Source organism: Dermacentor andersoni, chromosome 6 (assembly GCF_023375885.2).
Source record: "Dermacentor andersoni chromosome 6, qqDerAnde1_hic_scaffold, whole genome shotgun sequence".
In the NCBI taxonomy this organism is placed as follows: Eukaryota; Metazoa; Arthropoda; class Arachnida; order Ixodida; family Ixodidae; genus Dermacentor; species Dermacentor andersoni.
Window position 1 is genome coordinate 165,219,966 of NC_092819.1, and position 12,493 is coordinate 165,232,458.

General features: G+C 50.5%; 1 protein-coding gene across 3 annotated transcripts in view; it reads right to left on the minus strand.

The window, feature by feature from the left end:
- Scm (Polycomb protein Scm) overlaps nt 1-8,814 on the minus strand; it is a 298,625-nt gene extending 289,811 nt beyond the window's left edge. For 2 of the 3 annotated variants that reach the window (XM_055066831.2, XM_050172273.3), the window contains exon 1: nt 8,706-8,814. The gene's annotated coding sequence lies outside the window, so the exon portion shown is untranslated. The remainder of the gene's footprint in view (nt 1-8,705) is intronic. The other variant, XM_055066833.2, reaches the window with a different exon arrangement.
- Between the last annotated feature and the right edge of the window lie 3,679 nt (nt 8,815-12,493).

The window sequence follows — 12,493 nt, forward strand, 5'->3', positions numbered from 1 at the left end:
TTCCTAGTTCTTTTCCTCTACTGTGAACCAATGTTATTTCTGTACGAATACCTGAACTCTCACCCAGCCCATTTACTTGCTTCCATACTCCTCAGTCGTTCTTTATAATCAATTTTACTGTGAGCTTCCCCCCTTCAAAACTAGTCCAACCCATATCACTCTGCACAGCTTCATTTGTAGTCTTCCTGGGCGCCCAATGCAAGGTGTCCCACTGACGTTTGGTTGCCATCGAGTCCTGATTGTAGCACTGATTTCAAGCAAACAACCGTATTTCCACGTGAAAGTCCTGGAACCATCACACCTTTGCACATACCCCGGAGCACCTCGTGCCTATTGTATCGACATAGCACTCTGTGCTTCATTATGGCTGCATTTCTCTTGCCCTTTACTGTTATTGTTTTTTCCTGTGTTTCCATATATCTACTGCCTTCCTTTATCCATATACCAAGGTACCTATATTGCCACGACAAACTTGGTGACATTCAAGTTGCGCGCCCTTTGCATTGGGCACTGTGCACGCCGTACAGTGGTGTTGTTCAGTTACAACAGGCAGCGGTCTTCGTGGCACGGGCAGCCAGTTGGACCCGGCTCGCATGCGCCACGCGCACGAGGTGTCACGCGAGGAGAAGAGGAAGACGGTTCGAGCCCAGTCTGGGAACGCGACTGCCGCGGATTTCTTCACGACCGCAGTTACTTTTACTTGTGGGCACAAGTTCGCCTTTAATAAATATCCTTGTTTTACTAACATCGTTACATTTCTGGTGGAGGTGCTGGGTATGAGTCGAAGCCCCACGAACGAAAGTCAGCGTAGCCCCGACAACCCGCGAGTCCATCCCGTGGAACTGACACCTGTACACCAGCGGACCAGCCGCCGTCTTCGAGGTGACTCGCCCGAATTCGGCCCTCATCTCTTCTTGCCAAGAGAAACTCCCACAACGGACCACGCCACAATGACTACCCAGGTAACACCGGCACAGCTAGTCGTAAGCCAACCTCGCAAGCCGCCAACATTCCATGGTGACTCGTTCGAAGACGTGGAAGATTGGTTGGAACTGTTCGAGAGAGTGGCGAGCTTTAATGAATGGAGTGAGAGACAGAAGCTCCGTAACGTATATTTCGCTTTGGAAGACTTCGCAAAAACGTGGTATGAAAACCACGAACCCTCCTTGACCTCTTGGGAGGAATTTCGACAACAACTGCTAGCGACGTACGCCAGCACGGATCGTAAAGAAAAGGCTGAAATCGCACTTCAAACCAGGAACCAGCTCACAAACGAGAACGTGGCGATGTACATCGAGGACATGTCCCGCCTGTTCAAGCGTGCTGATCCCACCATGAGTGAAGATAAGAAGCTGCGCCATCTCATGCGTGGAGTAAAGCAGGAACTCTTCGCAGTTCTCGTCCGCAACCCACCGCGCACGGTCGCCGAGTTCAGATGTGAAGCAACGACCATCGAAAAGACGCTGGAACAGCGGGCTCGGCAATACAACCGTGAGGCAAGCTGCGCACCTGTCCATGTCCACCCTGGAGGCCTGCCAAACGACCTGGGAGCCCTGCGGGAGCTTGTCCGGTCAGTGATCAGGGAAGAGCTCAACAAGTTGCAGATACCTCAGGCTCCAGCTGATCATCGATGTTGTCCGGGACGAACTCAGGAACGTCATACGGGATCCAGAGCGTGAGCCACAGCCGACGCGGCGCATCCCAACGTACGCCGACGTACTAAGGCAACCCGCAGTACACAGTAGTGGAGCAGTTGCGACAACCGTTCCCTACCCGCTTACAGTACGCAGTGAACCTCGTCTACTGGAACCACCGGCTGCCTATCAGCCTTTAGCACGCAGTGCACCTTGTTTTGTGGAACAAAGGCCCCGGAAAAGTGACGTCTGGCGTGACCACAAGCGCAGGCCTCTGTGTTTCCACTGCGGAGAAGCGGGTCACCTGTATAGGTTCTGCCCGTACCGTCAAGTTGGGTTAAGGAGTTTTCCCTTAAGCGCACCATGCCCCCGAAACGGTGAACGGCCAGCGGAGATCGAAGAATACTTGTCGACGCGCCAAAGCCCCGTTACTCCTCGCCAACGTCAACCACGATCACCGTCGCCCATGCGCTACCGATCGCCTAGCCCACGCGAGTCTCCAAGATTGCCTAGGCGTCGTTCACCAAGCCCACACCAGGAAAACTGAAGCAAGCGACCTGTGGAGGTGAGGCCGCTGATAACCAGAGTTACGAAGATCCTCCAACGCGATTCCAGTGCGGTGACGAGACAATTCCAGTCTACAGGTGCAGGAACGAAACGATTACGTCAGATTTGCGGTTGATAATAGACGGATGCGAGCTGAAAGCCTTAGTCGACACCGGCGCTGATTATTCGGTAGTCAGCTTCAAGATGGCGAAGCACCTTAAAAAAGTTGTGACGAAGTGGACTGGTCCACAGATACGCACGGCAGGTGGTCATCTTATTACGCCCCTTGGCCGATGCACCGCAAGACTTACGATAAAAGGCGTCACTTACGTTTCTGACTTTATTGTACTGACAGAATGTTCACGGGAACTTATATTGGGAATGGATTTTCTACAAGCTAACGGCGCCATAATTAACCTACGTAGGTCCAGTGTATCTTTCTCGACAAAACAAGCTATACCGGTGGAAGAATCGGAGGAGCGACGTCTCGCTGCACTGCGCGTCGTTGACGATGACGTAACTGTGCCACCACGCTGCAGTATAATGGTTCTTGTGGAGAACGAAAGATTTTCCGACCGCGAAGGCATAGCGGATGGAAACATAGAGCTCCTTTTCAACAAAGGTATTTGCGTGGCTCGGGGCCTTGTTCAGTTAAGCGATGGCCGTGCAAATGTCGCACTTACAAATTTCGGTAATGAATTCCAACACATCGCACAAGGAACAGCTATTGCCTATTTCCACGAGTTCTGTGAAGCGACCGAATTATGCAGCCTAACTACGTCAACTGCCCTGCCAGGAACCTGCAGTGTCGACAGATCAATTACCGTCAACCCGAGACTCCCGGAAGCCCAAAAGAAACAGATATATGCCCTGATAAAGGATTTTTCTGACTGCTTCTCTACGTCCTCGAAGGTACGGCGCACGTCTGTTGCGAAGCACAGAATCATAACAGAGGACGCCGCAAGACCGGTATGCCAGCACCCGTATCGAGTTTCACCAAAAGAAAGGGAGATCATCAAGAAGCAAGTAGAGGAGATGCTTTCAGATGACGTTATTCAGCCTTCCAGCAGTTCATGGGCGTCTCCGGTAGTGCTCGTTAAGAAAAAAGATAACAAACTTCGATTCTGCGTCGACTACCGTAAACTGAACAGCGTAACCAAGCGGGATGTGTACCCCCTTCCGCGTATCGACGATACGTTAGATCGGCTCCGATGTGCAAAGTTTTTCTCCTCCCTGGATCTCAAGAGTGGATATTGGCAAATAGAGGTGGATGAACGGGACCGTGAAAAGACAGCATTCGTAACCCCTGATGGCCTCTACGAATTTAAAGCACTTCCATTCGGCCTCTGTTCCGCGCCCGCAACGTTCCAGCGAATGATGGACTCTGTGCTTGCAGGATTGAAGTGGCAGTCATGCTTAGTGTATTTGGATGATGTGGTCGTATTTTCCACCACATTTGACCAACATCTAGAGCGCCTGCGACTAGTATTAGAAGCTATTCGCGCAGCAGACTTGACAATTAAGCCGGAAAAATGTCAATTCGGCTTCTATGAACTTCGGTTTCTCCGACACGTCATCAGTGCTGAAGGCGTTCGGCCAGATCCCGAAAAGACAGCAGCTGTTGCGAGGTTCCCGACACCCACAGACAAAAAGTCAGTGCGACGTTTCTTGGGTTTATGCGCATACTACAGAAGATTTGTGGAAAACTTTTCAAACATTGCTGAGCCCCTTACAATACTGACAAAAGAAGATCAACCTTTCATGTGGAAAAGCGAACAACAAGACGCCTTTGACGAGTTAAGGAAACGCCTGCAAGCTTCTCCAATCCTTGCCCATTTTGATGAGACAGCCGACACTGAAGTTCATACCGATGCGAGTAACGTCGGCCTCGGTGCCATACTGGTGCAGTGGAATAACGGCCAGGAGAAAGTAATTGCTTATGCCAGCCGCAAGCTCTCGAAAGCAGAGGCAAACTACTCCGCAACCGAGAAAGAGTGCCTTGCAGTCATTTGGGCAATATGTAAATTTCGGCCGTACCTCTATGGTAGACCATTCAGAGCAGTCAGCGATCACCATTCGCTTTGCTGGCTGGCAAATCTCAAGGATCCATCTGGACGACTAGCAAGATGGAGCCTTAGGCTTCAAGAGTATGACATTACTGTCGTATACCGATCCGGGAGGAAACACAGCGATGCCGACTGCTTGTCACGTGCACCCGTCGAGACAACTGTGTCAGAAGAAGAGGATTTCCCATTCCTTGGTATTGTTGACGCGTCACAAATTGCTCAACCACAACGAGATGACCCGGAATTGCTTCCACTTACACAGCGCCTGGAGGGACTCGACGTTCAACTCCCGCGTATTTTCTCTAGGGGGCTATCCTCGTTCTGTCTGCGAGCAAGTGTCCTCTACAAGAGAAACTTCGAGAACAGCGAGGCAAAGTTTTTACTTGTCGTACCCACATCTATGCGAGAAGAAATTTTGCATGCATGTCACGATGAGCCGACGTCTGGACACATGGGCGTGAGCCGTACAGTCGCCAGGATTCGTCTGAAATACTACTGGCCCAAGTTATTAGCATCAGTGCAGCACTACGTCAAGACTTGTCGCGAGTGTCAAAGGCGCAAGACTCCATCCGTAAAACCGGCCGGCCTCCTCCAGCCAATAGAGCCACCAAAAGCCCCATTCCAACAAGTCGGTATGGACCTCCTTGGACCCTTCCCAACGTCATCTTTAGGCAAAAAGTGGATAGTTGTGGCCACGGACTATCTGACCCGTTACGCAGAAACTGATTCCCTGTACAATGCAACGGCTGTCGAAGTTGCAAAATTCTTTGTCCATAATATCGTGCTCAGGCATGGCGCTCCCACAGTTGTTATTACCGATCGTGGAACGGCCTTTACTGTGGACTTAATGAAATGCTTGTTGCAAATGACACATACTGATCATCGGAAAACTACAGCGTACCACCCTCAGACAAACGGTTTAACTGAACGCCTCAACAGAACACTGACCGACATGCTTTCGATGTATGTCGACGTTGAACATAGGCTGTGGGACGAAATTTTGCCATACATCACCTTCGCATATAATACGGCCGTTCAGGAAACAACACGAGTCACCCCGTTTGAACTTGTACTCGGCCGAGCAGTGACCACAACTTTGGATGCTATGTTGCCGTTAGATGACGAAAACCATAACTCATCTGACCTAGATGATTTCTTGCAACTAGCCGAGGAGGCACGACAGATGGCAAGGTACCGAATACGCCGCCAACAACGCATCGACTCCAGCCGGTACAACCAGCGCCGTAGTGAAGCTCATTATCAGCCCGGTGACAAGGTGTGGGTATGGACCCCAGTGCGACGCCGTGGATTGTCTGAAAAGCTTCTGTGCCGATACTTCGGCCCTTACGAAATACTTCGTCGCATAAGCGACGTCACTTACGAAGTGAAATCCGCTGGACACGAGAGCCCAAGACGGCGCAACTCCACGGAAGTTGTCCATGTTGTCCGCATGAAACCCTACCAGGAGAGGTCATGAACAAGAAAAAAAGTGAGATCCCACAGGAACTCCTACTTCCTCTCACGCATCGGGCCGATGCGGTAAGGAGGGGGATAATGCCACGACAAACTTGGTGACATTCAAGTTGCGCGCCCTTTGCATTGGGCACTGTGCAGGCCGTACAGTGGTGTTGTTCAGTTACAACAGGCAGCGATCTTCGTGGCACGGGCAGCCAGTTGGACCCGGCTCGCATGCGCCACGCGCACGAGGTGTCACGCGAGGAGAAGAGGAAGACGATTCGAGCCCAGTCTGGGAACGCGACTGCCGCGGATTTCTTCACGACCGCAGTTACTTTTACTTGTGGGCACAAGTTCGCCTTTAATAAATATCCTTGTTTTACTAACATCATTACAATATTATGATGCACGAGGTATTTCCTGGCCATGTATTTACGTTGCCTGTTCACTGTTTTCATTGAATACGACAACACTTTATTATTTATCGCTAAATTTCTGACCTAAGTTCTAGCCTTCCTGTCCACAGATATTAGCCAGAAATTGCATATCACTTTGCTTGTTAGCTAGCAACACAATGTCATCCGCATAAAACAAACCTGAAAGCTGCTGCTCTACTGCTGTAGCTGCCTGTATGTAAGAGAGATTAAACTCAATATTACTTCTCTCTAGCACCCTTTCCATCGTCACCATGTACATCATAAACAGCAGTAGAGATAAGGTGCACCTCTGCCTCAGTCCCTTGTCGATCTCAACTTTCTCCTCGCTCCGTATCCCTTCTCATTCAACGCAAACGGTATTTTCTAGGTAAATCTCTCTCAAAAGCTGTAGACAATCGTCACCTAAGCCTTCCCCTTCCAGAATATCCCACAAAATGTTGCGGTCTATGCTTGTACACTCCTGTAATGTCCGAAAGGCGACATGTAACGGTCTTCTTTCTACTCTGGATAGTTCAATAGACTGAGTAAGGACAAATAAGTTATCTAGACGCCTACCTATTGTGCGGACATTCTGAAGTTTGGCCCAAGATGCCATTATTCTCTGCCCATGCTTTCAGCTTTAATTTGATTGCCTGCATTGCTAACCTATGTATTGTCTGGTCAACCATCTATACGAGCAAATTCTATATTTCTCCCCCCTTACCTTTATAAATTAAATTCAGTCTACTTTGTCGCCAACTTTCTGGTATTCATCTATCTGTTAGTCTTTCCTACTGCTTTCAACAGAGCTTCCTTAATTTTTGGTCCTAGTTCATTAATCAGTCTAACCTCATCTAGCCGTGTGGCTGTGTACTTAGAATTTTTGTCTTCGGCTTTCTTCCAGTAGAAACCTGTCAGCACCTTTGCCTTTTGCATCTGATTCTCTCTTTTTTTCATGTGGATGGATGGACGTTATGAGCGTCCCCTTTGGGCCGCCCAGCTCTTGTTATTATACTGTCACCAGTCGCAAGAGCATCACCTGGTGGTGGTTTCGCAAGGAACCTAACTTCGTGTCACAAAACTGCAGTCTCCACTGTTGGTGGCTTCTACCCCAGACTAGCAATGACACAAATTTCACTGGTCCACACTGCTACATGAAAATTTGCCATGTAGCGCCAGCATAAGAAACTTACACCAATGGAAGCAACACACATGGCAAAACTTTCAGCAGTGATACTGTTCGCACCTATTAACAAACCTCAGGTTATGCCCATTTTCATCGTTGTCTACCTCATTCACTCACAATCGAGGAGCCCAATCAGCAACGCCGCTTGAGTTTGTCATTCATGCTACTCACAGCTGATGAAAAGTGAAGTAGTAGTGGGTCGTCTTGTGCACACTGTACTTAACTATTGTGCGACTATGCTGCTTGATCTTCTCCGCGTGTGTTAGCAATTCTGGAGGTGCCTTAGTACATGCACCCACCCATCTGTCGCCCTGCTTGCTTGTGTACAAAATCTCATCACGTTCATGAAAAATTTATTTCAAGGCACCATCAGAATGCTTTATTTATATGATGTAACTGCACTGACTGCTTTCCGTTCAATTGTTTTGTATAGAAACCCACTCCAAATGCCAAGTGGCGCTGAGGGTAATAAATAATTTTAAAAAACACTGTCATCTGACAACATAGCAGGCATACGGCAAGCATTTTCTGCATTGTCAAATTCAATTACTTATCACACACACTCATCGGATATGAATCATGTTTCACTTTGCACTTGCTACGGAGATCTTTTGCAGAGTACTGTTTTATGCGAGAGTCAGCGCTCACGTATTCCTGTCCATCTATCTATTTTGTTTCAGGAATATTTTAAGCTTTCGCAATTGTAATAAGAAAACCCCGCATCAAGAAAGTTTAATTGTACATTGCTTTTAATGCCATGCATCAAAGGGGAGCCGCTCTATCATGCCATAATGTCAACGAAACTAACCTTTTTTTTTTTCTTTAACCGTCACCACCTCCTCGTCCTACAGCGACGTGATGAAACGCCTGCAGAGGAGACAGGCGCGGTGTCCTGCACAGGGCGGGCGAACCAGCTGACGGCATCGATCCGTACCAGAGCCGGGCAAGGGAGAAGGCGGTACGCGGGCACGCTTTCGCATTTGACCGCGGCGACGCCAACAAAATACGGCAGCTGCTGGGAAATAGCGAAGCAATATAATGTGTGGCCAATTTCACGGACGCCAGGCGTAAACAAACGGCAGTGTGTACGGGAGGAGGTTTGTCGCGGCGGCGCGAGTCTTCGCCGGGCGCGGCGGAGGGCTCCCGCTTGACGATCGTCGCCCACGCAACACTCAGAGGGTAGAGAGAGGCGCAGCAGCTGCGTATACTGAGACGACGCAAGCCGTAAAATGTACTAGTACGCGCCAACATGCAGCGGCGACTTCGAACGCGCGCCGACCGCAAGATTCGAAGGATCCGCCGGACGGCGTTTCCATTTCGAGGCGTTGCTCGCCCGGCAGAGCTATCACTATTCAATTCGACGCAACTTTTGGTGCTTTTTTCACAACTGTCGCTCGCTTACCTCGTCGACAAATGCTGACGGACCGCCTCAACCAGCCACTTGCTCCGGTGCGCTGACTACAAGTAGAAGCGAGACATCATAGCAAATGTCACGCAAACGCATAATTAACCTCGAGAGCAGACGCTCCGAGTATGGCTACAAGAGAGGCTTCAGTAAATATTAGCTTTAAAAATATATAATAAATATTTTATATTTTTCAGCGCAAAATACAACTTTTATTGTTATCATGTGTCAATCTCATTTACAAGAGACTGGCGATCGAGAGTGCACCTGGTCAATGCAATGCCCACGGCCGCTCAATGCCTCCTTTATTAGATGCCTGCCGCGTCGCTAGTCGTCCCCGTGGTCATCCCCATAGAGTTTCCTACGAAAATTACTAGAGGGAACTCTGGCGCTAGTGTCTACGGGAGCTGCAATGGGAGCGCTTGTCCCAGCATGGGAATTATGGCAGTTTCCTACAAAATTACTGGAGGGAACTCTGGCGCTGCAGTCGTTGTCCTACCATGGGAATGATGGGAAGTACATGGATTTGTGTGATCTTCGTGCTTGTGGATTCAGACGTTCTTGTGGCTTTTTATATTACGCTATATAAATATTATTGTCGTATATTTCGGCGCAATTTATATCCTTCGAAGTGCAGAAGACGCCGGGAACGCGTACAGTTTCTATTAATTGCAACGACTGAGCTTGTCCAGGTGGCCAAATCGAAACGCGCCAAGCGTCTCAAGGCACTGGCATGCCCGCGATAAATTCATAAGGGGGTTTCATTCGCTTGTCGATACGTGCGTCCGTGGCTTAATGGTTTCAATATCAGGCCTCTGTGCTAGAGTCCCTGTGTTCGAATCTTGCCGTCGGGCAATTTTAATGATGTTTATTTAATTATTTATTCCGCAATATACTGTTGAAAATGACGCGTTAACAAAGTCACGATGCCGTTTGAAGCCAAAAGAACGAAGTTTAGGCAAATCCATGTACTTCCCATAATTCCCATGCTGGGACAACCGCTCCCATTGCAGCTCCCGTAGACACTAGCGCCAGAGTTCCCTCTAGTAATTTTTGTAGGAAACTCTATGGTCATCCCCATAGAAACTCTAAGGAGCGGTGGTTCCCGTAGTTCAGGGTAGTCACAGAGAGACGGCGCTCGCAGCATAGAGTTTCCTAATTCTTGTAGGAAACTCTATGGCTCGCAGCCGACGCACTTAAAGACCCACTTTCTGTTGCGGAGGAAGTGACGATTACTAGTCTGCTGCGCCATGCGCACTCTACGAATGCCTTCTTTAAAAGATGCCTGCCGCGTGCGCCGAAAACCTGCTGCCCTTACATTTCCCCTTTTCCTCCTTTCCACTCGAGGCGGTAGCTAGCGATCGTTACGGTGGCCGCTTGCAACACATGCGCACATCACCGCATATGGCATGGCAGCGCGGCCGGCTTGGCCGCCGCTACCGCCGCGACACCACACCGCCCCAGTCCCCTTGGCGGAGATAGGAACGTAAGTGGCGCCATCTCTTGACAACTAATCGCAACTCAAGGCGCGACGGCTACAGCGAGCGACGCAGCAGGCATCTTTCTAGAGGAGGCGTTGACTCGACCAATGGCTTTACGAGACCGCGGGTCCTGCCTCCGGGATCGCAACAGCCGCCGTTAAAATTTCGCAGGCAGGGCTATGTGATTTAGGTTCGCAGCGGCCACCGCAGCTAGCGCTCGCAGCCAACCCGGGTTAACCCGGGTGGGGAAGAGTAAGGAGGAGAGGGGTAGGAACCAGCTTCTCGGCTGACGCGGCAGGCATCTAGTAAAGGAGGCATTGGTTATTGCCTCCTTTACTAGATGCCCGCCGCGTAGCGCACTTTCCCATTGTAGCAATCATATAGGAAACTCTATGGTAGCGACGGTTCCCTTAGTTTAGCATAAATTCCGTGAGGCGGCGCTCATTGCCTTTTTAACTTCAGGCGGATGTGGCAGCGGTGGCTGAACGCTTCCGCCGGCGCGTTATATACGCGGGCTCCGAGACTGTGACAGATGCCATGGTCGTCTCGGAGGCCGCAACACGTGATCTAATTGCGGGTGTTCGCCATGAGAGGCGCTCGTTGTTCTGCACGCGGGCAGGGCAGGGTGATGAAGGGTTAGCTAGAATTACTGTATATGCCACGACCTACTGTATAAAGGGCGACCTGCGCATCCCGTTGTCGCCTACGGCAGCCCGCGGCCGAAGAAATACCACGTGATCATTGAGTAGGGACCAAGCGTGCCGGTAGATGCCGCCAGTGCTCACCCTCACCGCAACGCCCGAAACGCTCCGGCCCTGCCTTCAGGAGTACGGCGATGACGGTAAAAATTCGCAGAGGAGCTGCAGTAAACTCGGCATTTCACATTGGGCCTCTTCGATTTTCCGAGTTCTGGCAGCCAGATGGCAGCCAGCTAGTTCCGGTTCTGACAGAAAGTCACGTGGGCTGGGATCCCAAGACAACCCGAACCTGCCCGAAGTTTGCAAAATCGAACGCCGGTACAGCTGGCCAAATGTAAACATGCAACCAGCATGGCAGCGCCCGGCGAGGCCGGCGCGCACTCGGCGTAGTCGGCCCATTTATGCGTTACCAGCTTGAAAATATATAGCTGCATTCAGGAATACGATCACTTTCGCGCGATTTCACGCGACTCGGCGCAGGACGCGTACTGGGCCAACCTCGCCTTGCGCAGCGCAACACACGGCCCCCGACGCGGCGGATGACAAGACGCGAAATCGTGAAGCGATAGTTGGAGGATCCCTGTTCGCAGCGATCACGTCGCCCAACGGCGACATTGATGAGTTGGCGCTGTGTCATCACAAGACATGAAAAAGCAGGTTATCGGATACGTCTCATACGCATAAAATTTCGCGCCGAACTGCTGCATAGGCTTCGATTTCAGAAAGTTTGTTGTGGCTGATGGTGCTTCTCATTTTGACCCCAAGGAGCTGGGGACGCGGCTGGCGCATGAAAATGCACGTCGCCTGTGACCAGCGAAACGTTTCACACGAAAAACATTGGTCGCAATCATGAGAGCAATAAGCCAATGTACGTGTTTATAATGTACCGAGTGCAATCAGTGTATTCTTATATGAACGGCCTGCAGTTCGAACACATATCGGTTTCGAGCTGCCACCTAAGCATACGACGGAGAGACGGATAGAACACGGGGTAGCTGCAAAGCCTTCGCTAATTGCAGAGATAGGAGATATATACATACGCGAGATATGTGAAAAGGAACGCCACCAGTGAAAGACGAACCCAAAATGTACCGCAATGTGTGAATGAGCGTCTACAACTTGCGTGGAACACGATGAAGTTAACATGCACGCATGAGAGCGCGGCGCTCTGTTCACCGCCGCGAAGAAAGGGGACACATATACACACACAAAAGCTTCAAACGGTTCACCACGGCTCGTATCACACCGCTTCGCGATGCGGAACGGAGCGTTAGCACCTAAAAAGATAACGCTAGAAGTAAGGAAACCCGAAGATGACCGTAGACAGTTGGCTGAGCGAGGTAAATGTGAGTCCTCAAGCGCCCGCGTTGCAATCTGTGAAGTCCCAGCAAAGATGGCGGCGAGCGCCCATCGCCTCTTTTAGTCGTCTGCTAGCCAGAGAACTTCCAGAGGGCAGCCAGACCAAAATCGTCCTGGCAGGTGAGAAACTCTATGGTTCTGGCAGCCCGCGGGGAGCCAGAACCGTCCAGCCCGAGCAAAATGAATGCCCGGCGGAAGTGCGTAGCGCGGTGGGCGGAGCAACCCCAGAAAAACGAAGGCGCTCTGG